Here is a 23333-nt window from a genome sequence, read left to right as displayed (position 1 = left end):
TAATTTTCTTATTTAAACTTTATAGAAAGAAAGCAAATTTACTTCATAAGTCACGTTTAAACAAAACTTGTGCTAAGTTCAGCCTGATATGGATAAGCTGTCTAAATGATATTATTGAAAGGTGTGAAAAAGGTTACATTTCTATGAAAACCATACTACAGGGAGTACTTGGATTTGAGCCAAGGACCTCTTGATTTGCAGTCAAATGCTCTGCCACTGAGCTATACCCCCTACATATTAATAAAAGAAAAAATGTTTTTTTGTTTTTAATACATAAAATTTGAAGATTTTTAGAAACTTTTACATTGTGGTGCACTTCCTTTACTCTGATGTGCTTTAGTCTTTCCAAAAAAGACTTTGATGATTGCATAAATCACACAAAATACTCAAGAATTTTTATTACACAAAATGACTCTTTGTTTTAGAGAGTCCGATGTATTAAATGAAACGATTTACATAATTTTTTTAATCACTATTTCAAAGAAATATTTTTCCATTTTATTTCTTAATTTTCTTATTTAAACTTTATAGAAAGAAAGCAAATTTACTTCATAAGTCACGTTCAAATAAAACTTGTGCTAAGTTCAGCCTGATATGGATAAGCTGTCTAAATGATATTATTGAAAAGTGTGAAAATTGTTACATTTTTATGAAAACCATACTACAGGGGGCACTTGGATTTGAGCCAAGGACCTCTTGATCTCCAGGTAAATGCTCTGCCACTGAGCTATACCCCCTACATATTAATAAAAGAAATAATGTTTTTTTGTTTTTGATACATAAAATTTGAAGATTTTTAGAAACTTTTACATTGTGGTGCACTTCCTTTACTCTGATGTGCTTTAGTTTTTCCAAAAAAGACTTTGATGATTGCATAAAGCACACAAAATACTCAAGAATTTTTATTACACAGAATGACTCTTTGTTTTAGAGAGTCCGATGTATTAAATGAAACGATTTACATAATTTTTTTAATCACTATTTAAAAGAAAGAATTTTCCATTTTATTCCTTAATTTTCTTATTTAAACTTTATAGAAAGAAAGTAAATTTACTTCATAAGTCACGTTTAAATAAAACTTGTGCTACGTTCAGCCTGATATGGATAAGCTGTCTAAATGATATTATTGAAAGGTGTGAAAATTGTTACATTTTTATGAAAACCATACTACAGGGGGCACTCGGATTTGAACTAAGGACCTCTTGATCTGCAGTCAAATGCTCTGCCACTGAGCTATACCCCCTACATATTAATAAAAGAAATAATGTTTTTTTGTTTTTGATACATAAAATTTGAAGATTTTTAGAAACTTTTACAATGTGGTGCACTTCCTTTACTCTGATGTGCTTTAGTCTTTCCAAAAAAGACTTTGATGATTGCATAAAGCACACAAAATACTCAAGAATTTTTATTACACAGAATGACTCTTTGTTTTAGAGAGTCCGATGTATTAAATGAAACGATTTACATAATTTTTTTAATCACTATTTAAAAGAAAGAATTTTCCATTTTATTCCTTAATTTTCTTATTTAAACTTTATAGAAAGAAAGTAAATTTACTTCATAAGTCACGTTTAAATAAAACTTGTGCTAAGTTCAGCCTGATATGGATAAGCTGTCTAAATGATATTATTGAAAGGTGTAAAAATTGTTACATTTTTATGAAAACCATACTACAGGGGGCACTCGGATTTGAACCAAGGACCTCTTGATCTGCAGTCAAATGCTCTGCCACTGAGCTATACCCCCTACAGATTAATAAAATAAATAATGTTTTTTTGTTTTTGATACAAAAAATTTAAAGATTTTTAGAAACTTTTACATTGTGGTGCACTTCCTTTACTCTGATGTGCTTTAGTCTTTCCAAAAAAAAGACTTTGATAATTGCATAAATCACACAAAATACTCAAGAATTTTTATTACACAGAATGACTCTTTGTTTTAGAGAGTCCGATGTATTAAATGAAACGATTTACATAATTTTTTTAATCACTATTTAAAAGAAATATTTTTCCATTTTATTCCTGAATTTTCTTATTTAAACTTTATAGAAAGAAAGCAAATTTACTTCATAAGTCACGTTCAAATAAAACTTGTGCTAAGTTCAGCCTGATATGGATAAGCTGTCTAAATGATATTATTGAAAGGTGTGAAAATTGTTACTTTTTTATGAAAACCATGCTACAGGGGGCACTTGGATTTGAGCCAAGGACCTCTTGAGCTCCAGTTAAATGCTCTGCCACTGAGCTATACCCCCTACATATTAATAAAAGAAATAATGTTTTTTTGTTTTTGATACATAAAATTTGAAGATTTTTAGAAACTTTTACATTGTGGTGCACTTCCTTTACTCTGATGTGCTTTAGTCTTTCCAAAAAAGACTTTGATGATTGCATAAAGCACACAAAATACTCAAGAATTTTTATTACACAGAATGACTCTTTGTTTTAGAGAGTCCGATGTATTAAATGAAACGATTTACATAATTTTTTTAATCACTATTTAAAAGAAAGAATTTTCCATTTTATTCCTTAATTTTCTTATTTAAACTTTATAGAAAGAAAGTAAATTTACTTCATAAGTCACGTTTAAATAAAACTTGTGCTAAGTTCAGCCTGATATGGATAAGCTGTCTAAATGATATTATTGAAAGGTGTGAAAATTGTTACATTTTTATGAAAACCATACTACAGGGGGCACTTGGATTTGAACCAAGGACCTCTTGATCTGCAGTCAAATGCTCTGCCACTGAGCTATACCCCCTACATATTAATAAAAGAAATAATGTTTTTTTGTTTTTGATACATAAAATTTGAAGATTTTTAGAAACTTTTACATTGTGGTGCACTTCCTTTACTCTGATGTGCTTTAGTCTTTCCAAAAAAGACTTTGATGATTGCATAAAGCACACAAAATACTCAAGAATTTTTATTACACAGAATGACTCTTTGTTTTAGAGAGTCCGATGTACTAAATGAAACGATTTACATAATTTTTTTAATCACTATTTAAAAGAAAGATTTTTCCATTTTATTCCTTAATTTTCTTATTTAAACTTTATAGAAAGAAAGCAAATTTACTTCATAAGTCACGTTCAAATAAAACTTGTGCTAAGTTCAGCCTGATATGGATAAGCTGTCTAAATGATATTATTGAAAGGTGTGAAAATTGTTACATTTTTATGAAAACCATACTACAGGGGGCACTTGGATTTGAGCCAAGGACCTCTTGATCTCCAGTTAAATGCTCTGCCACTGAGCTATACCCCCTACATATTAATAAAAGAAATAATGTTTTTTTGTTTTTGATACATAAAATTTGAAGCTTTTTAGAAACTTTTACATTGTGGTGCACTTCCTTTACTCTGATGTGCTTTAGTCTTTCCAAAAAAGACTTTGATGATTGCATAAAGCACACAAAATACTCAAGAATTTTTATTACACAGAATGACTCTTTGTTTTAGAGAGTCCGATGTATTAAATGAAACAATTTACATAATTTTTTTAATCACTATTTAAAAGAAAGAATTTTCCATTTTATTCCTTAATTTTCTTATTTAAACTTTATAGAAAGAAAGTAAATTTACTTCATAAGTCACGTTTAAATAAAACTTGTGCTAAGTTCAGCTTGATATGGATAAGCTGTCTAAATGATATTATTGAAAGGTGTGAAAATTGTTACATTTTTATGAAAACCATACTACAGGGGGCACTCGGATTTGAACCAAGGACCTCTTGATCTGCAGTCAAATGCTCTGCCACTGAGCTATACCCACTACATATTAATAAAAGAAATAATGTTTTTTTGTTTTTGATACATAAAATATGAAGATTTTTAGAAACTATTACATTGTGGTGCACTTCCTTTACTCTGATGTGCTTTAGTCTTTCCAAAAAAGACTTTGATGATTGCATATAGCACACAAAATACTCAAGAATTTTTATTACACAGAATGACTCTTTGTTTTAGAGAGTCCGATGTATTAAATGAAACGATTTACATAATTTTTTTAATCACTATTTAAAAGAAAGATTTTTCCATTTTATTCCTTAATTTTCTTATTTAAACTTTATAGAAAGAAAGCAAATTTACTTCATAAGTCACGTTCAAATAAAACTTGTGCTAAGTTCAGCCTGATATGGATAAGCTGTCTAAATGATATTATTGAAAGGTGTGAAAATTGTTACATTTTTATGAAAACCATACTACAGGGGGCACTTGGATTTGAGCCAAGGACCTCTTGATCTGCAGTTAAATGCTCTGCCACTGAGCTATACCCCCTACATATTAATAAAAGAAATAATGTTTTTTTGTTTTTGATACATACAATTTGAAGATTTTTAGAAACATTTACATTGTGGTGCACTTCCTTTACTCTGATGTGCTTTAGTCTTTCCAAAAAAGACTTTGATGATTGCATAAAGCACACAAAATACTCAAGAATTTTTATTACACAGAATGACTCTTTGTTTTAGAGAGTCCGATGTATTAAATGAAACGATTTACATAATTTTTTTAATCACTATTTAAAAGAAAGAATTTTCCATTTTATTCCTTAATTTTCTTATTTAAACTTTATAGAAAGAAATTAAATTTACTTCATAAGTCACGTTTAAATAAAACTTGTGCTAAGTTCAGCCTGATATGGATAAGCTGTCTAAATGATATTATTGAAAGGTGTGAAAATTGTTACATTTTTATGAAAACCATACTACAGGGGGCACTCGGATTTGAACCAAGGACCTCTTGATCTGCAGTCAAATGCTCTGCCACTGAGCTATACCCCCTACAGATTAATAGAATAAATAATGTTTTTTTGTTTTTGATACAAAAAATTTAAAGATTTTTAGAAACTTTTACATTGTGGTGCACTTCCTTTACTCTGATGTGCTTTAGTCTTTCCAAAAAAAAGACTTTTATGATTGCATAAATCACACAAAATACTCAAGAATTTTTATTACACAGAATGACTCTTTGTTTTAGAGAGTCCGATGCATTAAATGAAATGATTTACATAACTTTTTTAATCACTATTTAAAAAAAAGAATTTTCCATTTTATTCCTTAATTTTCTTATTTAAACTTTAAAGAAAGAAAGCAAATTTACTTCATAAGTCACGTTTAAATAAAACTTGTGCTAAGTTCAGCCTGATATGGATAAGCTGTCTAAATGATATTATTGAAAGGTGTGAAAATTGTTACATTTTTATGAAAACCATACTACAGGGGGAACTTGGATTTGAGCCAAGGACCTCTTGATCTGCAGTTAAATGCTCTGCCACTGAGCTATACCCCATACATATTAATAAAAGAAATAATGTTTTTTTGTTTTTGATACATAAAATTTGAAGATTTTTAGAAACTTTTACATTGTGGTGCACTTCCTTTACTCTGATGTGCTTTAGTCTTTACAAAAAAGACTTTGATGATTGCATAAAGCACACAAAATACTCAAGAATTTTTATTACACAGAATGACTCTTTGTTTTAGAGAGTCCGATGTATTAAATGAAACGATTTACATAATTTTTTTAATCACTATTTAAAAGAAAGAATTTTCCATTTTATTCCTTAATTTTCTTATTTAAACTTTATAGAAAGAAAGTAAATTTACTTCATAAGTCACGTTTAAATAAAACTTGTGCTAAGTTCAGCCTGATATGGATAAGCTGTCTAAATGATATTATTGAAAGGTGTGAAAATTGTTACATTTTTATGAAAACCATACTACAGGGGGCACTCGGATTTGAACCAAGGACCTCTTGATCTGCAGTCAAATGCTCTGCCACTGAGCTATACCCCCTACAGATTAATAAAATAAATAATGTTTTTTTGTTTTTGATACAAAAAATTTAAAGATTTTTAGAAACTTTTACATTGTGGTGCACTTCCTTTACTCTGATGTGCTTTAGTCTTTCCAAAAAAAAGACTTTGATGATTGCATAAATCACACAAAATACTCAAGAATTTTTATTACACAGAATGACTCTTTGTTTTAGAGAGTCCGATGTATTAAATGAAACGATTTACATAATTTTTTTAATCACTATTTAAAAGAATTATTTTTCCATTTTATTCCTTAATTTTCTTATTTAAACTTTATAGAAAGAAAGCAAATTTACTTCATAAGTCACGTTCAAAAAAAACTTGTGCTAAGTTCAGCCTGATATGGATAAGCTGTCTAAATGATATTATTGAAAGGTGTGAAAATTGTTACATTTTTATGAAAACCATACTACAGGGGGCACTCGGATTTGAACCAAGGACCTCTTGATCTGCAGTCAAATGCTCTGCCACTGAGCTATACCCCCTACATATTAATAAAAGAAATAATGTTTTTTTGTTTTTGATACATAAAATTTGAAGATTTTTAGAAACTTTTACATTGTGGTGCACTTCCTTTACTCTGATGTGCTTTAGTCTTTCCAAAAAAGACTTTGATGATTGCATAAAGCACACAAAATACTCAAGAATTTTTATTACACAGAATGACTCTTTGTTTTAGAGAGTCCGATGTACTAAATGAAACGATTTACATAATTTTTTTAATCACTATTTAAAAGAAAGATTTTTCCATTTTATTCCTTAATTTTCTTATTTAAACTTTATAGAAAGAAAGCAAATTTACTTCATAAGTCACGTTCAAACAAAACTTGTGCTAAGTTCAGCCTGATATGGATAAGCTGTCTAAATGATATTATTGAAAGGTGTGAAAAAGGTTACATTTTTATGAAAACCATACTACAGGGGGCACTCGGATTTGAGCCAAGAACCTCTTGATCTGCAGTCAAATGCTCTGCCACTGAGCTATATCCCCTAAATATTAATAAAAGAAATAATGTTTTTTTGTTTTTGATACATAAAATTTGAAGATTTTTAGAAACTTTTACATTGTGGTGCACTTCCTTTACTCTGATGTGCTTTAGTCTTTCCAAAAAAGACTTTGATAATTGCATAAAGCACACAAAATACTCAAGAATTTTTATTACACAGAATGACTCTTTGTTTTAGAGAGTCCGATGTATTAAATGAAACGATTTACATAATTTTTTTAATCACTATTTTAAAGAAAGAATTTTCCATTTTATTCCTTAATTTTCTTATTTAAACTTTATAGAAAGAAAGCAAATTTACTTCATAAGTCACGTTTAAATAAAACTTGTGCTAAGTTCAGCCTGATATGGATAAGCTGTCTAAATGATATTATTGAAAGGTGTGAAAATTGTTACATTTTTATGAAAACCATACTACAGGGGGTACTTTGATTTGAGCCAAGGACCTCTTGATCTGCAGTCAAATGCTCTGCCACTGAGCTATACCCCCTACATATTAATGAAAGAAATAATGTTTTTATGTTTTTGATACATAAAATTTGAAGATTTTTAGAAACTTTTACATTGTGGTGCACTTCCTTTACTCTGATGTGCTTTAGTCTTTCCAAAAAAGACTTTGATAATTGCATAAAGCACACAAAATACTCAAGAATTTTTATTACACAGAATGACTCTTTGTTTTAGAGAGTCCGATGTATTAAATGAAACGATTTACATAATTTTTTAATCACTATTTAAAAGAAAGAATTTTCCATTTTATTCCTTAATTTTCTTATTTAAACTTTATAGAAAGAAAGCAAATTTACTTCATAAGTCACGTTTAAATAAAACTTGTGCTAAGTTCAGCCTGATATGGATAAGCTGTCTAAATTATATTATTGAAAGGTGTGAAAATTGTTACATTTTTATGAAAACCATACTATATGGGGCACTCGGATTTGAACCAAGGACCTCTTGTTCTGCAGTCAAATGCTCTGCCACTGAGTTATACCCCCTACACATTAATGAAAGAAATAATGTTTTTTTGTTTTTGATACATAAAATTTAAAGATTTTTAGAAACTTTTACATTGTGGTGCACTTCCTTTACTCTGATGTGCTTTAGTCTTTCCAAAAAAAAGACTTTCATGATTGCATAAATCACACAAAATACTCAAGAATTTTTATTACACAGAATGACTCTTTGTTTTAGAGAGTCCGAAGTATTAAATGAAACGATTTACATAATTTTTTTAATCACTATTTAAAAGAAAGAATTTTCCATTTTATTTCTTAATTTTCTTATTTAAACTTTATAGAAAGAAAGCAAATTTACTTCATAAGTCACGTTTAAACAAAACTTGTGCTAAGTTCAGCCTGATATGGATAAGCTGTCTAAATGATATTATTGAAAGGTGTGAAAATTGTTACATTTCTATGAAAACCATACTACAGGGCGCACTTGTATTTAAGCCAAGGACCTCTTGATCTGCAGTCCAATGCTCTGCCACTGAGCTATACCCCCTACATATTAATAAAAGAAATAATGTTTTTTTGTTTTTGATACATAAAATTTGAAGATTTTTAGAAACTTTTACATTGTGGTGCACTTCCTTTACTCTGATGTGCTTTAGTCTTTTTAAAAAAGACTTTGATGATTGCATAAAGCACACAAAATACTCAAGAATTTTTATTACACAGAATGACTCTTTGTTTTAGAGAGTCCGATGTATTAAATGAAACGATTTACATAATTTTTTTAATCACTATTTAAAAGAAAGAATTTTCCATTTTATTCCTTAATTTTCTTATTTAAAATTTATAGAAAGAAAGCAAATTTACTTCATAAGTCACGTTTAAACAAAACTTGTGCTAAGTTCAGCCTGATATGGATAAGCTGTCTAAATGATATTATTGAAAGGTGTGAAAATTGTTACATTTTTATGAAAACCATACTATATGGGGCACTCGGATTTGAACCAAGGACCTCTTGTTCTGCAGTCAAATGCTCTGCCACTGAGCTATACCCCCTACACATTAATGAAAGAAATAATGTTTTTTTGTTTTTGATACATAAAATTTAAAGATTTTTAGAAACTTTTACATTGTGGTGCACTTCCTTTACTCTGATGTGCTTTAGTCTTTCCAAAAAAAAGACTTTCATGATTGCATAAATCACACAAAATACTCAAGAATTTTTATTACACAGAATGACTCTTTGTTTTAGAGAGTCCGAAGTATTAAATGAAACGATTTACATAATTTTTTTAATCACTATTTAAAAGAAAGAATTTTCCATTTTATTCCTTAATTTTCTTATTTAAACTTTATAGAAAGAAAGCAAATTTACTTCATAAGTCACGTTTAAACAAAACTTGTGCTAAGTTCAGCCTGATATGGATAAGCTGTCTAAATGATATTATTGAAAGGTGTGAAAATTGTTACATTTCTATGAAAACCATACTACAGGGCGCACTTGTATTTAAGCCAAGGACCTCTTGATCTGCAGTCCAATGCTCTGCCACTGAGCTATACCCCCTACATATTAATAAAAGAAATAATGTTTTTTTGTTTTTGATACATAAAATTTGAAGATTTTTAGAAACTTTTACATTGTGGTGCACTTTCTTTACTCTGATGTGCTTTAGTCTTTTTAAAAAAGACTTTGATGATTGCATAAAGCACACAAAATACTCAAGAATTTTTATTACACAGAATGACTCTTTGTTTTAGAGAGTCCGATGTATTAAATGAAACGATTTACATAATTTTTTTAATCACTATTTAAAAGAAAGAATTTTCCATTTTATTCCTTAATTTTCTTATTTAAAATTTATAGAAAGAAAGCAAATTTACTTCATAAGTCACGTTTAAACAAAACTTGTGCTAAGTTCAGCCTGATATGGATAAGCTGTCTAAATGATATTATTGAAAGGTGTGAAAATTGTTACATTTTTATGAAAACCATACTACCGGGGGAACTCGGATTTGAACCAAGGACCTCTTGATCTGCAGTCAAATGCTCTGCCACTGAGCTATACCCCCTACATAATAATAAAAGAAATAATGTTTTTTTGTTTTTGATACATAAAATTTGAAGATTTTTAGAATCTTTTACATTGTGGTGCACTTCCTTTACTCTGATGTGCTTTAGTCTTTCCAAAAAAAAGACTTTGATGATTGTATAAATCCCACAAAATACTCAAGAATTTTTATTACACAGAATGACTCTTTGTTTTAGAGAGTCCGATGTATTAAATGAAATGATTTACATAATTTTTTTAATCACTATTTAAAACAAAGAATTTTCCATTTTATTCCTTAATTTTCTTATTTAAACTTTATAGAAAGAAAGCAAATTTACTTCATAAGTCACGTTTAAATAAAACTTGTGCTAAGTTCAGCCTGATATGGATAAGCTGTCTAAATGATATTATTGAAAGGTGTGAAAAAGATTACATTTTTATGGAAACCATACTACCGGGGGGCACTCGGATTTGAGCCAAGGACCTCTTGATCTGCAGTCAAATGCTCTGCCACTGAGCTATACCCCCTACATATTAATAAAAGAAATAATGTTTTTTTGTTTTTGATACATAAAATTTAAAGATTTTTAGAAACTTTTACATTGTGGTGCACTTCCTTTACTCTGATGTGATTTAGTCTTTCTAAAAAAAAGACTTTGATGATTGCATAAATCCCACAAAATACTCAAGAATTTTTATTACACTGAATGACTCTTTGTTTTAGAGAGTCCGATGTATTAAATGAAACGATTTACATAATTTTTTTAATCACTATTTAAAAGAAAGAATTTTCCATTTTATTCCTTAATTTTCTTATTTAAACTTTATAGAAAGAAAGCAAATTTACTTCATAAGTCACGTTTAAATAAAACTTGTGCTAAGTTCAGCCTGAAATGGATAAGCTGTCTAAATGATATTATTGAAAGGTGGGAAAATTGTTACATTTTTATGAAAACCATACTACAGGGGGCACTCGGATTTGATGCAAGGACCTCTTGATCTGCAGTCAAATGCTCTGCCACTGAGCTATACCCCCTACATATTAATAAAAGAAATAATGTTTTTTTGTTTTTGATACATAAAATTTGAAGATTTTTAGAAACTTTTACATTGTGGTGCACTTCCTTTAGTCTGATGTGCTTTAGTCTTTCCAAAAAAGACTTTGATGATTGCATAAATCACACAAAATACTCAAGAATTTTTATTACACAGAATGACTCTTTGTTTTAGAGAGTCCGATGTATTAAATGAAACGATTTACATAATTTTTTTAATCACTATTTAAAAGAAAGAATTTTCCATTTGATTCCTTAATTTTCTTATTTAAACTTTATAGAAAGAAAGCAAATTTACTTCATAAGTCACGTTTAAACAAAACTTGTGCTAAGTTCAGCCTGATATGGATAAGCTGTCTAAATGATATTATTGAAAGGTGTGAAAAAGGTTACATTTTTATGAAAACCATACTACAGGGGGCACTCGGATTTGAGCCAAGGACCTCTTGATCTGCAGTCAAATGCTCTGCCACTGAGCTATATCCCCTACATATTAATAAAAGAAATAATGTTTTTTTGTTTTTGATACATAAAATTTGAAGATTTTTAGAAACTTTTACATTGTGCTGCACTTCCTTTAGTCTGATGTGCTTTAGTCTTTCCAAAAAAGACTTTGATGATTGCATAAATCACACAAAATTTTCAAGAATTTTTATTACACAGAATGACTCTTTGTTTTAGAGAGTCCGATGTATTAAATGAAACGATTTACATAATTTTTTTAATCACTATTTAAAAGAAAGAATTTTCCATTTTATTCCTTAATTTTCTTATTTAAACTTTATAGAAAGAAAGCAAATTTACTTCATAAGTCACGTTTAAATAAAACTTGTGCTAAGTTCAGCCTGATATGGATAAGCTGTCTAAATAATATTATTGAAAGGTGTGAAAATTGTTACATTTTTATGAAAACCATACTACAGGGGGCACATGGATTTGAGCCAAGGACCTCTTGATCTGCAGTCAAATGCTCTGCCACTGAGCTAAACCCCCTACATATTAATGAAAGAAATAATGTTTTTATGTTTTTGATACATAAAATTTGAAGATTTTTAGAAACTTTTACATTGTGGTGCACTTCCTTTACTCTGATGTGCTTTAGTCTTTCCAAAAAAAGACTTTGATGATTGCATAAATCACACAAAATACTCAAAAAATTTTATTACACAGAATGACTCTTTGTTTTAGAGAGTCCGATCTATTAAATGAAACGATTTACATAATTTTTTTAATCACTATTTAAAAGAAAGAATTTTCCATTTTCTTCCTTAATTTTCTTATTTAAACATTATAGAAAGAAAGCAAATTTACTTCATAAGTCACGTTTAAACAAAACTTTTGCTAAGTTCAGCCTGATATGGATAAGCTGTCTAAATGATATTATTGAAAGGTGTGAAAAAGGTTACATTTTTATGAAAACCATGCTACAGGGCGCACTTGTATTTAAGCCAAAGACCTCTTGATCTGCAGTCAAATGCTTTGCCACTGAGCTATACCCCCTACATATTAATAAAAGAAATAATGTTTTTTTGTTTTTGATACATAAAATTTGAAGATTTTTAGAAACTTTTACATTGTGGTGCACTTCCTTTACTCTGATGTGCTTTAGTCTTTCCAAAAAAGACTTTGATGATTGCATAAAGCACACAAAATACTCAAGAATTTTTATTACACAGAATGACTCTTTGTTTTAGAGAGTCCGATGTATTAAATGAAACGATTTACATAATTTTTTTAATCACTATTTAAAAGAAAGAATTTTCAATTTTATTCCTTAATTTTCTTATTTAAACTTTATAGAAAGAAAGCAAATTTACTTCATAAGTCACGTTTAAATAAAACTTGTGCTAAGTTCAGCCTGATATGAATAAGCTGTCTAAATGATATTATTGAAAGGTGTGAAAATTGTTACATTTTTATGAAAACCATACTACCGGGGGCACTCGGATTTGAACCAAGGACCTCTTGATCTGCAGTCAAATGCTCTGCCACTGAGCTTTACCCCCTACATAATATTAAAAGAAATAATGTTTTTTTGTTTTTGATACATAAAATTTAAAGATTTTTAGAAACTTTTACATTGTGGTGCACTTCCTTTACTCTGATGTGCTTTAGTCTTTCCAAAAAAAAGACTTTGATGATTGCATAAATCCCACAAAATACTCAAGAGTTTTTATTACACAGAATGACTCTTTGTTTTAGAGAGTCCGATGTATTAAATGAAACGATTTACATAATTTTTTTAATCACTATTTAAAAGAAAGAGTTTTCCATTTTATTCCTTAATTTTCTTATTTATACTTTATAGAAAGAAAGCAAATTTACTTCATAAGTCACATTTAAATAAAACTTGTGCTAAGTTCAGCCTGAAATGGATAAGCTGTTTAAATGATATTATTGAAAGGTGTGAAAATTGTTACATTTTTATGAAAACCATACTACAGGGGGCACTCGGATTTGAACCAAGGACCTCTTGATCTGCAGTCAAATGCTCTGCCACTGAGTTATACCCCCTACATATTAATAAAAGAAATAATGTTTTTTTGTTTTTGATACATAAAATTTAAAGATTTTTAGAAACTTTTACATTGTGGTGCACTTCCTTTACTCTGATGTGCTTTAGTCTTTCCAAAAAAAAGACTTTGATGATTGCATAAATCACACAAAATACTCAAGAATTTTTATTACACAGAATGACTCTTTGTTTTAGAGAGTCCGATGTATTAAATGAAACGATTTACATAATTTTTTTAATCACTATTTAAAAGAAAGAATTTTCCATTTTATTCCTTAATTTTCTTATTTAAACTTTATAGAAAGAAAGCAAATTTACTTCATAAGTCACGTTTAAACAAAACTTGTGCTAAGTTCAGCCTGATATAGATAAGCTGTCTAAATGATATTATTGAAAGGTGTGAAAAAGGTTACATTTTTATGAAAACCATACTACAGGGGGCATTTGGATTTGAGCCAAGGACCTCTTGATCTGCAGTCAAATGCTCTGCCACTGAGCTATACCCCCTACATATTAATAAAAGAAATAATGTTTTTTTGTTTTTGATACATAAAATTTGAAGATTTTTAGAAACTTTTACATTGTGGTGCACTTCCTTTAGTCTGATGTGCTTTAGTCTTTCCAAAAAAGACTTTGATGATTGCATAAAGCACACAAAATACTCAAGAATTTTTATTACACAGAATGACTCTTTGTTTTAGAGAGTCCGATGTATTAAATGAAACGATTTACATAATTTTTTTAATCACTATTTAAAAGAAAGAATTTTCCATTTTATTCCTTAATTTTCTTATTTAAACTTTATAGAAAGAAAGCAAATTTACTTCATGAGTCACGTTTAAATAAAACTTGTGCTAAGTTCAGCCTGAAATGGATAAGCTGTCTAAATGATATTATTGAAAGGTGGGAAAATTCTTACATTTTTATGAAAACCATACTACAGGGGGCACTCGGATTTGATCCAAGGACCTCTTGATCTGCAGTCAAATGATCTGCCACTGAGCTATACCCCCTACATATTTATAAAAGAAATAATGTTTTTTTGTTTTTGATACATAAAATTTGAAGATTTTTAATAACTTTTACATTGTGGTGCACTTCCTTTAGTCTGATGTGCTTTAGTCTTTCCAAAAAAGACTTTGATGATTGCATAAATCACACAAAATTTTCAAGAATTTTTATTACACAGAATGACTCTTTGTTTTAGAGAGTCCGATGTATTAAATGAAACGATTTACATAATTTTTTTAATCACTATTTAAAAGAAAGAATTTTCCATTTTATTCCTTAATTTTCTTATTTAAACTTTATAGAAAGAAAGCAAATTTACTTCATAAGTCACGTTTAAATAAAACTTGTGCTAAGTTCAGCCTGATATGGATAAGCTGTCTAAATGATATTATTGAAAGGTGTGAAAATTGTTACATTTTTATGAAAACCATACTACAGGGGGCACTCGGATTTGAACCAAGGACCTCTTGATCTGCAGTCAAATGCTCTGCCACTGAGCTATACCCCCTACATAATAATAAAAGAAATAATGTTTTTTTGTTTTTGATACATAAAATTTAAAGATTTTTAGAAACTTTTACATTGTGGTGCACTTCCTTTAGTCTGATGTGCTTTAGTCTTTCCAAAAAAGACTTTGATGATTTCATAAATCACACAAAATTTTCAAGAATTTTTATTACACAGAATGACTCTTTGTTTTAGAGAGTCCGATGTATTAAATGAAACGATTTACATAATTTTTTTAATCACTATTTAAAAGAAAGAATTTTCCATTTTATTCCTTAATTTTCTTATTTAAACGTTATAGAAAGAAAGCAAATTTACTTCATAAGTCACGTTTAAACAAAACTTGTGCTAAGTTCAGCCTGATATGGATAAGCTGTCTAAATGATATTATTGAAAGGTGTGAAAAAGGTTACATTTTTATGAAAATCATACTACAGGGGGAACTTGGATTTGAGCCAAGGACCTCTTGATCTGCAGTCAAATGCTCTGCCACTGAGCTATACCCCCTACATATTAATAAAAGAAATAATGTTTTTTTGTTTTTGATACATAAAATTTAAAGATTTTTAGAAACTTTTACATTGTGGTGCACTTCCTTTACTCTGATGTGCTTTAGTCTTTCCAAAAAAAAGACTTTGATGATTGCATAAATCAAACAAAATACTCAAGAATTTTTATTACACAGAATGACTCTTTGTTTTAGAGAGTCCGATGTATTAAATGAAACGATTTACATAATTTTTTTAATCACTATTTAAAAGAAAGAATTTTTTATTTTATTCCTTAATTTTCTTATTTAAACTTTATAGAAAGAAAGCAAATTTACTTCATAAGTCACGTTTAAACAAAACTTGTGCTAAGTTCTGCCTGATATGGATAAGCTGTCTAAATGATATTATTGAAAGGTGTGAAAAAGGTTACATTTTTATGAAAACCATACTACAGGGGGCACTCGGATTTGAGCCAAGGACCTCTTGATCTGCAGTCAAATGCTCTGCCACTGAGCTATACCCACTACATATTAATAAAAGAAGTAATGCTTTTTTGTTTTTGATACATAAAATTTGAAGATTTTTAGAAACTTTTACATTGTGGTGCACTTCCTTTACTCTGATGTGCTTTAGTCTTTCCAAAAAAGGCTTTGATGATTGCATAAAGCACACAAAATACTCAAGAATTTTTATTACACAGAATGACTCTTTGTTTTAGAGAGTCCGATGTATTAAATGAAACGATTTACATAATTTTTTTAATCACTATTTAAAAGAAAGAATTTTCCATTTTATTCCTTAATTTTCTTATTTAAACTTTATAGAAAGAAAGCAAATTTACTTCATAAGTCACGTTTAAATAAAACTTGTGCTAAGTTCAGCCTGATATGGATAAGCTGTCTAAATGATATTATTGAAAGGTGTGAAAATTGTTACATTTTTATGAAAACCATACTACAGGGGGCACTCGGATTTGAACCAAAGACTCTTGATCTGCAGTCAAATGCTCTGCCACTGAGCTATACCCCATACATATTAATAAAAGAAATAATGTTTTTTTGTTTTTGATACATAAAAATTAAAGATTTTTAGAAACTTTTACATTGTGGTGCACTTCCTTTACTCTGATGTGCTTTAGTCTTTCCAAAAAAAAGACTTTGATGATTGCATAAATCACACAAAATACTCAAGAATTTTTATTACACAGAATGACTCTTTGTTTTAGAGAGTCCGATGTATTAAATGAAACGATTTACATAATTTTTTTAATCACTATTTAAAAGAAAGAATTTTCCATTTTATTCCTTAATTTTCTTATTTAAACTTTATAGAAAGAAAGCAAATTTACTTCATAAGTCCCGTTTAAACAAAACTTGTGCTAAGTTCAGCCTGATATGGATAAGCTGTCTAAATGATATTATTGAAAGGTGTGAAAATTGTTACATTTTTATGAAAACCATACTACAGGGGGCACTCGGATTTGAACAAAGGACCTCTTGATCTGCAGTCAAATGCTCTGCCACTGAGCTATACCCCCTACATAATAATAAAAGAAATAATGTTTTTTGTTTTTGATACATAAAATTTAAAGATTTTTAGAAACTTTTACATTGTGGTGCACTTCCTTTAGTCTGATGTGCTTTAGTCTTTCCAAAAAAGACTTTGATGATTGCATAAATCACACAAAATTTTCAAGAATTTTTATTACACAGAATGACTCTTTGTTTTAGAGAGTCCGATGTATTAAATGAAACGATTTACATAATTTTTTTAATCACTATTTAAAAGAAAGAATTTTCCATTTTATTCCTTAATTTTCTTATTTAAACTTTATAGAAAGAAAGCAAATTTACTTCATAAGTCACGTTTAAATAAAACTTGTGCTAAGTTCAGCCTGATATGGATAAGCTGTCTAAATGATATTATTGAAAGGTGTGAAAATTGTTACATTTTTATGAAAACCATACTACAGGGGGCACTCGGATTTGAACCAAAGACTCTTGATCTGCAGTCAAATGCTCTGCCACTGAGCTATACCCCATACTTATAATAAAAGAAATAATGTTTTTTTGTTTTTGATACATAAAAATTAAAGATTTTTAGAAACTTTTACATTGTGGTGCACTTCCTTTACTCTGATGTGCTTTAGTCTTTCCAAAAAAAAGACTTTGATGATTGCATAAATCACACAAAATACTCAAGAATTTTTATTACACAGAATGACTCTTTGTTTTAGAGAGTCCGATGTATTAAATGAAACGATTTACATAATTTTTTTAATCACTATTTAAAAGAAAGAATTTTCCATTTTATTCCTTAATTTTCTTATTTAAACTTTATAGAAAGAAAGCAAATTTACTTCATAAGTCACGTTTAAACAAAACTTGTGCTAAGTTCAGCCTGATATGGATAAGCTGTCTAAATGATATTATTGAAAGGTGTGAAAATTGTTACATTTTTATGAAAACCATACTACAGGGGGCACTTGGATTTGAACCAAGGACCTCTTGATCTGCAGTCAAATGCTCTGCCACTGAGCTATACCCCCTACATAATAATAAAAGAAATAATGTTTTTTTGTTTTTGATACATAAAATTTAAAGATTTTTAGAAACTTTTACATTGTGGTGCACTTCCTTTAGTCTGATGTGCTTTAGTCTTTCCAAAAAAGACTTTGATGATTGCATAAATCACACAAAATTTTCAAGAATTTTTATTACACAGAATGACTCTTTGTTTTAGAGAGTCCGATGTATTAAATGAAACGATTTACATAATTTTTTTAATCACTATTTAAAAGAAAGAATTTTCCATTTTATTCCTTAATTTTCTTATTTAAACTTTATAGAAAGAAAGCAAATTTACTTCATAAGTCACGTTTAAATAAAACTTGTGCTAAGTTCAGCCTGATATGGATAAGCTGTCTAAATGATATTATTGAAAGGTGTGAAAATTGTTACATTTTTATGAAAACCATACTACAGGGGGCACTCGGATTTGAACCAAGGACCTCTTGATCTGCAGTCAAATGCTCTGCCACTGAGCTATACCCCCTACATAATAATAAAAGAAATAATGTTTTTTTGTTTTTGATACATAAAATTTAAAGATTTTTAGAAACTTTTACATTGTGGTGCACTTCCTTTAGTCTGATGTGCTTTAGTCTTTCCAAAAAAGACTTTGATGATTGCATAAATCACACAAAATTTTCAAGAATTTTTATTACACAGAATGACTCTTTGTTTTAGAGAGTCCGATGTATTAAATGAAACGATTTACATAATTTTTTTAATCACTATTTAAAAGAAAGAATTTTCCATTTTATTCCTTAATTTTCTTATTTAAACGTTATAGAAAGAAAGCAAATTTACTTCATAAGTCACGTTTAAACAAAACTTGTGCTAAGTTCAGCCTGATATGGATAAGCTGTCTAAATGATATTATTGAAAGGTGTGAAAAAGGTTACATTTTTATGAAAACCATACTACAGGGGGATCTTGGATTTGAGCCAAGGACCTCTTGATCTGCAGTCAAATGCTCTGCCACTGAGCTATACCCCCTACATATTAATAAAAGAAATAATGTTTTTTTGTTTTTGATACATAAAATTTAAAGATTTTTAGAAACTTTTACATTGTGGTGCACTTCCTTTACTCTGATGTGCTTTAGTCTTTCCAAAAAAAAGACTTTGATGATTGCATAAATCAAACAAAATACTCAAGAATTTTTATTACACAGAATGACTCTTTGTTTTAGAGAGTCCGATGTATTAAATGAAACGATTTACATAATTTTTTTAATCACTATTTCAAAGAAAGAATTTTCCATTTTATTCCTTAATTTTCTTATTTAAACTTTATAGAAAGAAAGCAAATTTACTTCATAAGTCACGTTTAAACAAAACTTGTGCTAAGTTCAGCCTGATATGGATAAGCTGTCTAAATGATATTATTGAAAGGTGTGAAAAAGGTTACATTTTTATGAAAACCATACTACAGGGGGCACTCGGATTTGAGCCAAGGACCTCTTGATCTGCAGTCAAATGCTCTGCCACTGAGCTATACCCACTACATATTAATAAAAGAAGTAATGCTTTTTTGTTTTTGATACATAAAATTTGAAGATTTTTAGAAACTTTTACATTGTGGTGCACTTCCTTTACTCTGATGTGCTTTAGTCTTTCCAAAAAAGGCTTTGATGATTGCATAAAGCACACAAAATACTCAAGAATTTTTATTACACAGAATGACTCTTTGTTTTAGAGAGTCCGATGTATTAAATGAAACGATTTACATAATTTTTTTAATCACTATTTAAAAGAAAGAATTTTCCATTTTATTCCTTAATTTTCTTATTTAAACTTTATAGAAAGAAAGCAAATTTACTTCATAAGTCACGTTTAAACAAAACTTGTGCTAAGTTCAGCCTGATATGGATAAGCTGTCTAAATGATATTATTGAAAGGTGTGAAAATTGTTACATTTTTATGAAAACCATACTACAGGGGGCACTCGGATTTGAGCCAAGGACCTCTTGATCTGCAGTCAAATGCTCAGCCACTGAGCTATACCCCCTACATATTAATCAAAGAGATAATGTTTTTTGTTTTTGATACATAAAATTTAAAGATTTTTAGAAACTTTTACATTGTGGTGCACTTCCTTTACTCTGTTGTGCTTTAGTCTTTCCAAAAAAAAGACTTTGATGATTGCATAAATCACACAAAATACTCAAGAATTTTTATTACACAGAATGACTCTTTGTTTTAGAGAGTCCGATGTATTAAATGAAACGATTTACATAATTTTTTTAATCACTATTTAAAAGAAAGAATTTTCCATTTTATTACATAATTTTCTTATTTAAACTTTATAGAAAGAAAGCAAATTTACTTCATAAGTCACGTTTAAATAAAACTTGTGCTAAGTTCAGCCTGATATGGATAAGCTGTCAAAATGATATTATTAAAAGGTGTGAAAATTGTTACATTTTTATGAAAACCATACTACAGGGGGCACTCGGATTTGAACCAAGGACCTCTTGATCTGCAGTCAAATGCTCTGCCACTGAGCTATACCCCCTACATATTAATAAAATAAATAATGTTTTTTTGTTTTTGATACATAAAATTTAAAGATTTTTAAAAACTTTTACATTGTGGTGCACTTCCTTTACTCTGATGTGCTTTAGTCTTTCAAAAAAGGCTTTGATGATTGCATAAAGCACACAAAATACTCAAGAATTTTTATTACACAGAATGACTCTTTGTTTTAGAGAGTCCGATGTATTAAATGAAACGATTTACATAATTTTTTTAATCACTATTTAAAAGAAAGAATTTTCCATTTTATTCCTTAATTTTCTTATTTAAACTTTATAGAAAGAAAGAAAATTTACTTCATAAGTCACGTTTAAATAAAACTTGTGCTAAGTTCAGCCTGATATGGATAAGCTGTCTAAATGATATTATTGAAAGGTGTGAAAATTGTTACATTTTTATGAAAACCATACTACAGGGGGCACTCGGCTTTGAACCGAAGACTCTTGATCTGCAGTCAAATGCTCTGCCACTGAGCTATACCCCCTACATATTAATAAAAGAAATAATGTTTTTCTGTTTTTGATACATAAAAATTAAAGATTTTTAGAAACTTTTACATTGTGGTGCACTTCCTTTACTCTGATGTGCTTTAGTCTTTCCAAAAAAAAGACTTTGATGATTGCATAAATCAAACAAAATACTCAAGAATTTTTATTACACAGAATGACTCTTTGTTTTAGAGAGTCCGATGTATTAAATGAAATGATTTACATAATTTTTTTAATCACTATTTCAAAGAAAGAATTTTCCATTTTATTCCTTAATTTTCTTATTTAAACTTTATAGAAAGAAAGCAAATTTACTTCATAAGTCACGTTTAAACAAAACTTGTGCTAAGTTCAGCCTGATATGGATAAGCTGTCTAAATGATATTATTGAAAGGTGTGAAAAAGGTTACATTTTTATGAAAACCATACTACAGGGGGCACTCGGATTTGAGCCAAGGACCTCTTGATCTGCAGTCAAATGCTCTGCCACTGAGCTATACCCACTACATGTTAATAAAAGAAGTAATGCTTTTTTGTTTTTGATACATAAAATTTGAAGATTTTTAGAAACTTTTACATTGTGGTGCACTTCCTTTACTCTGATGTGCTTTAGTCTTTCCAAAAAAGGCTTTGATGATTGCATAAAGCACACAAAATACTCAAGAATTTTTATTACACAGAATGACTCTTTGTTTTAGAGAGTCCGATGTATTAAATGAAACGATTTACATAATTTTTTTAATCACTATTTAAAAGAAAGAATTTTCCATTTTATTCCTTAATTTTCTTATTTAAACTTTATAGAAAGAAAGCAAATTTACTTCATAAGTCACGTTTAAACAAAACTTGTGCTAAGTTCAGCCTGATATGGATAAGCTGTCTAAATGATATTATTGAAAGGTGTGAAAATTGTTACATTTTTATGAAAACCATACTACAGGGGGCACTCGGATTTGAGCCAAGGACCTCTTGATCTGCAGTCAAATGCTCAGCCACTGAGCTATACCCCCTACATATTAATCAAAGAGATAATGTTTTTTGTTTTTGATACATAAAATTTAAAGATTTTTAGAAACTTTTACATTGTGGTGCACTTCCTTTACTCTGTTGTGCTTTAGTCTTTCCAAAAAAAAGACTTTGATGATTGCATAAATCACACAAAATACTCAAGAATTTTTATTACACAGAATGACTCTTTGTTTTAGAGAGTCCGATGTATTAAAAGAAACGATTTACATAATTTTTTTAATCACTATTTAAAAGAAAGAATTTTCCATTTTATTACTTAATTTTCTTATTTAAACTTTATAGAAAGAAAGCAAATTTACTTCATAAGTCACGTTTAAATAAAACTTGTGCTAAGTTCAGCCTGATATGGATAAGCTGTCAAAATGATATTATTAAAAGGTGTGAAAATTGTTACATTTTTATGAAAACCATACTACAGGGGGCACTCGGATTTGAACCAAGGACCTCTTGATCTGCAGTCAAATGCTCTGCCACTTAGCTATACCCCCTACATATTAATAAAATAAATAATGTTTTTTTGTTTTTGATACATAAAATTTAAAGATTTTTAAAAACTTTTACATTGTGGTGCACTTCCTTTACTCTGATGTGCTTTAGTCTTTCAAAAAAGGCTTTGATGATTGCATAAAGCACACAAAATACTCAAGAATTTTTATTACACAGAATGACTCTTTGTTTTAGAGAGTCCGATGTATTAAATGAAATGATTTACATAATTTTTTTAATCACTATTTAAAAGAAAGAATTTTCCATTTTATTCCTTAATTTTCTTATTTAAACTTTATAGAAAGAAAGAAAATTTACTTCATAAGTCACGTTTAAATAAAACTTGTGCTAAGTTCAGCCTGATATGGATAAGCTGTCTAAATGATATTATTGAAAGGTGTGAAAATTGTTACATTTTTATGAAAACCATACTACAGGGGGCACTCGGATTTGAACCGAAGACTCTTGATCTGCAGTCAAATGCTCTGCCACTGAGCTATACCCCCTACATATTAATAAAAGAAATAATGTTTTTCTGTTTTTGATACATAAAAATTAAAGATTTTTAGAAACTTTTACATTGTGGTGCACTTCCTTTACTCTGATGTGATTTAGTCTTTCCAAAAAAAAGACTTTGATGATTGCATAAATCACACAAAATACTCAAGAATTTTTATTACACAGAATGACTCTTTGTTTTAGAGAGTCCGATGTATTAAATGAAACGATTTACATAATTTTTTTAATCACTATTTAAAAGAAAGAATTTTCCATTTTATTCCTTAATTTTCTTATTTAAACTTTATAGAAAGAAA

The 23333-nt window shown here is 28.9% G+C and overlaps 15 non-coding genes across 15 annotated transcripts; all 15 read right to left on the bottom strand.

Annotated features, from left to right (window-relative positions):
- Positions 1-159: 159 nt before the first annotated feature.
- Positions 160-231, bottom strand: TRNAC-GCA (transfer RNA cysteine (anticodon GCA)). Its single transcript has one exon. It is a non-coding gene; the product is annotated as a tRNA-Cys (tRNA).
- Positions 232-1171: 940 nt separating this feature from the next.
- Positions 1172-1243, bottom strand: TRNAC-GCA (transfer RNA cysteine (anticodon GCA)). Its single transcript has one exon. It is a non-coding gene; the product is annotated as a tRNA-Cys (tRNA).
- Positions 1244-1677: 434 nt separating this feature from the next.
- TRNAC-GCA (transfer RNA cysteine (anticodon GCA)) lies at positions 1678-1749 on the bottom strand. Its single transcript has one exon. It is a non-coding gene; the product is annotated as a tRNA-Cys (tRNA).
- A 436-nt stretch (positions 1750-2185) lies between these two features.
- TRNAS-GGA (transfer RNA serine (anticodon GGA)) lies at positions 2186-2257 on the bottom strand. Its single transcript has one exon. It is a non-coding gene; the product is annotated as a tRNA-Ser (tRNA).
- Positions 2258-2691: 434 nt separating this feature from the next.
- Positions 2692-2763, bottom strand: TRNAC-GCA (transfer RNA cysteine (anticodon GCA)). The gene has a single exon. It is a non-coding gene; the product is annotated as a tRNA-Cys (tRNA).
- Positions 2764-3197: 434 nt separating this feature from the next.
- TRNAS-GGA (transfer RNA serine (anticodon GGA)) lies at positions 3198-3269 on the bottom strand. The gene has a single exon. It is a non-coding gene; the product is annotated as a tRNA-Ser (tRNA).
- Positions 3270-3703: 434 nt separating this feature from the next.
- On the bottom strand, positions 3704-3775 carry TRNAC-GCA (transfer RNA cysteine (anticodon GCA)). Its single transcript has one exon. It is a non-coding gene; the product is annotated as a tRNA-Cys (tRNA).
- Positions 3776-4715: 940 nt separating this feature from the next.
- Positions 4716-4787, bottom strand: TRNAC-GCA (transfer RNA cysteine (anticodon GCA)). The gene has a single exon. It is a non-coding gene; the product is annotated as a tRNA-Cys (tRNA).
- A 942-nt stretch (positions 4788-5729) lies between these two features.
- Positions 5730-5801, bottom strand: TRNAC-GCA (transfer RNA cysteine (anticodon GCA)). The gene has a single exon. It is a non-coding gene; the product is annotated as a tRNA-Cys (tRNA).
- A 436-nt stretch (positions 5802-6237) lies between these two features.
- TRNAC-GCA (transfer RNA cysteine (anticodon GCA)) lies at positions 6238-6309 on the bottom strand. The gene has a single exon. It is a non-coding gene; the product is annotated as a tRNA-Cys (tRNA).
- Positions 6310-9782: 3473 nt separating this feature from the next.
- TRNAC-GCA (transfer RNA cysteine (anticodon GCA)) lies at positions 9783-9854 on the bottom strand. The gene has a single exon. It is a non-coding gene; the product is annotated as a tRNA-Cys (tRNA).
- Positions 9855-14852: 4998 nt separating this feature from the next.
- Positions 14853-14924, bottom strand: TRNAC-GCA (transfer RNA cysteine (anticodon GCA)). Its single transcript has one exon. It is a non-coding gene; the product is annotated as a tRNA-Cys (tRNA).
- Positions 14925-17890: 2966 nt separating this feature from the next.
- TRNAC-GCA (transfer RNA cysteine (anticodon GCA)) lies at positions 17891-17962 on the bottom strand. Its single transcript has one exon. It is a non-coding gene; the product is annotated as a tRNA-Cys (tRNA).
- A 434-nt stretch (positions 17963-18396) lies between these two features.
- TRNAC-GCA (transfer RNA cysteine (anticodon GCA)) lies at positions 18397-18468 on the bottom strand. Its single transcript has one exon. It is a non-coding gene; the product is annotated as a tRNA-Cys (tRNA).
- Positions 18469-20423: 1955 nt separating this feature from the next.
- Positions 20424-20495, bottom strand: TRNAC-GCA (transfer RNA cysteine (anticodon GCA)). The gene has a single exon. It is a non-coding gene; the product is annotated as a tRNA-Cys (tRNA).
- Between the last annotated feature and the right edge of the window lie 2838 nt (positions 20496-23333).

Source organism: Anomaloglossus baeobatrachus, chromosome 1, assembly GCF_048569485.1.
Source record: "Anomaloglossus baeobatrachus isolate aAnoBae1 chromosome 1, aAnoBae1.hap1, whole genome shotgun sequence".
Taxonomy (NCBI): Eukaryota; Metazoa; Chordata; class Amphibia; order Anura; family Aromobatidae; genus Anomaloglossus; species Anomaloglossus baeobatrachus.
Note: the sequence above shows the minus strand (reverse complement) of the source record. Positions and strands in the feature narration are given on the sequence as shown.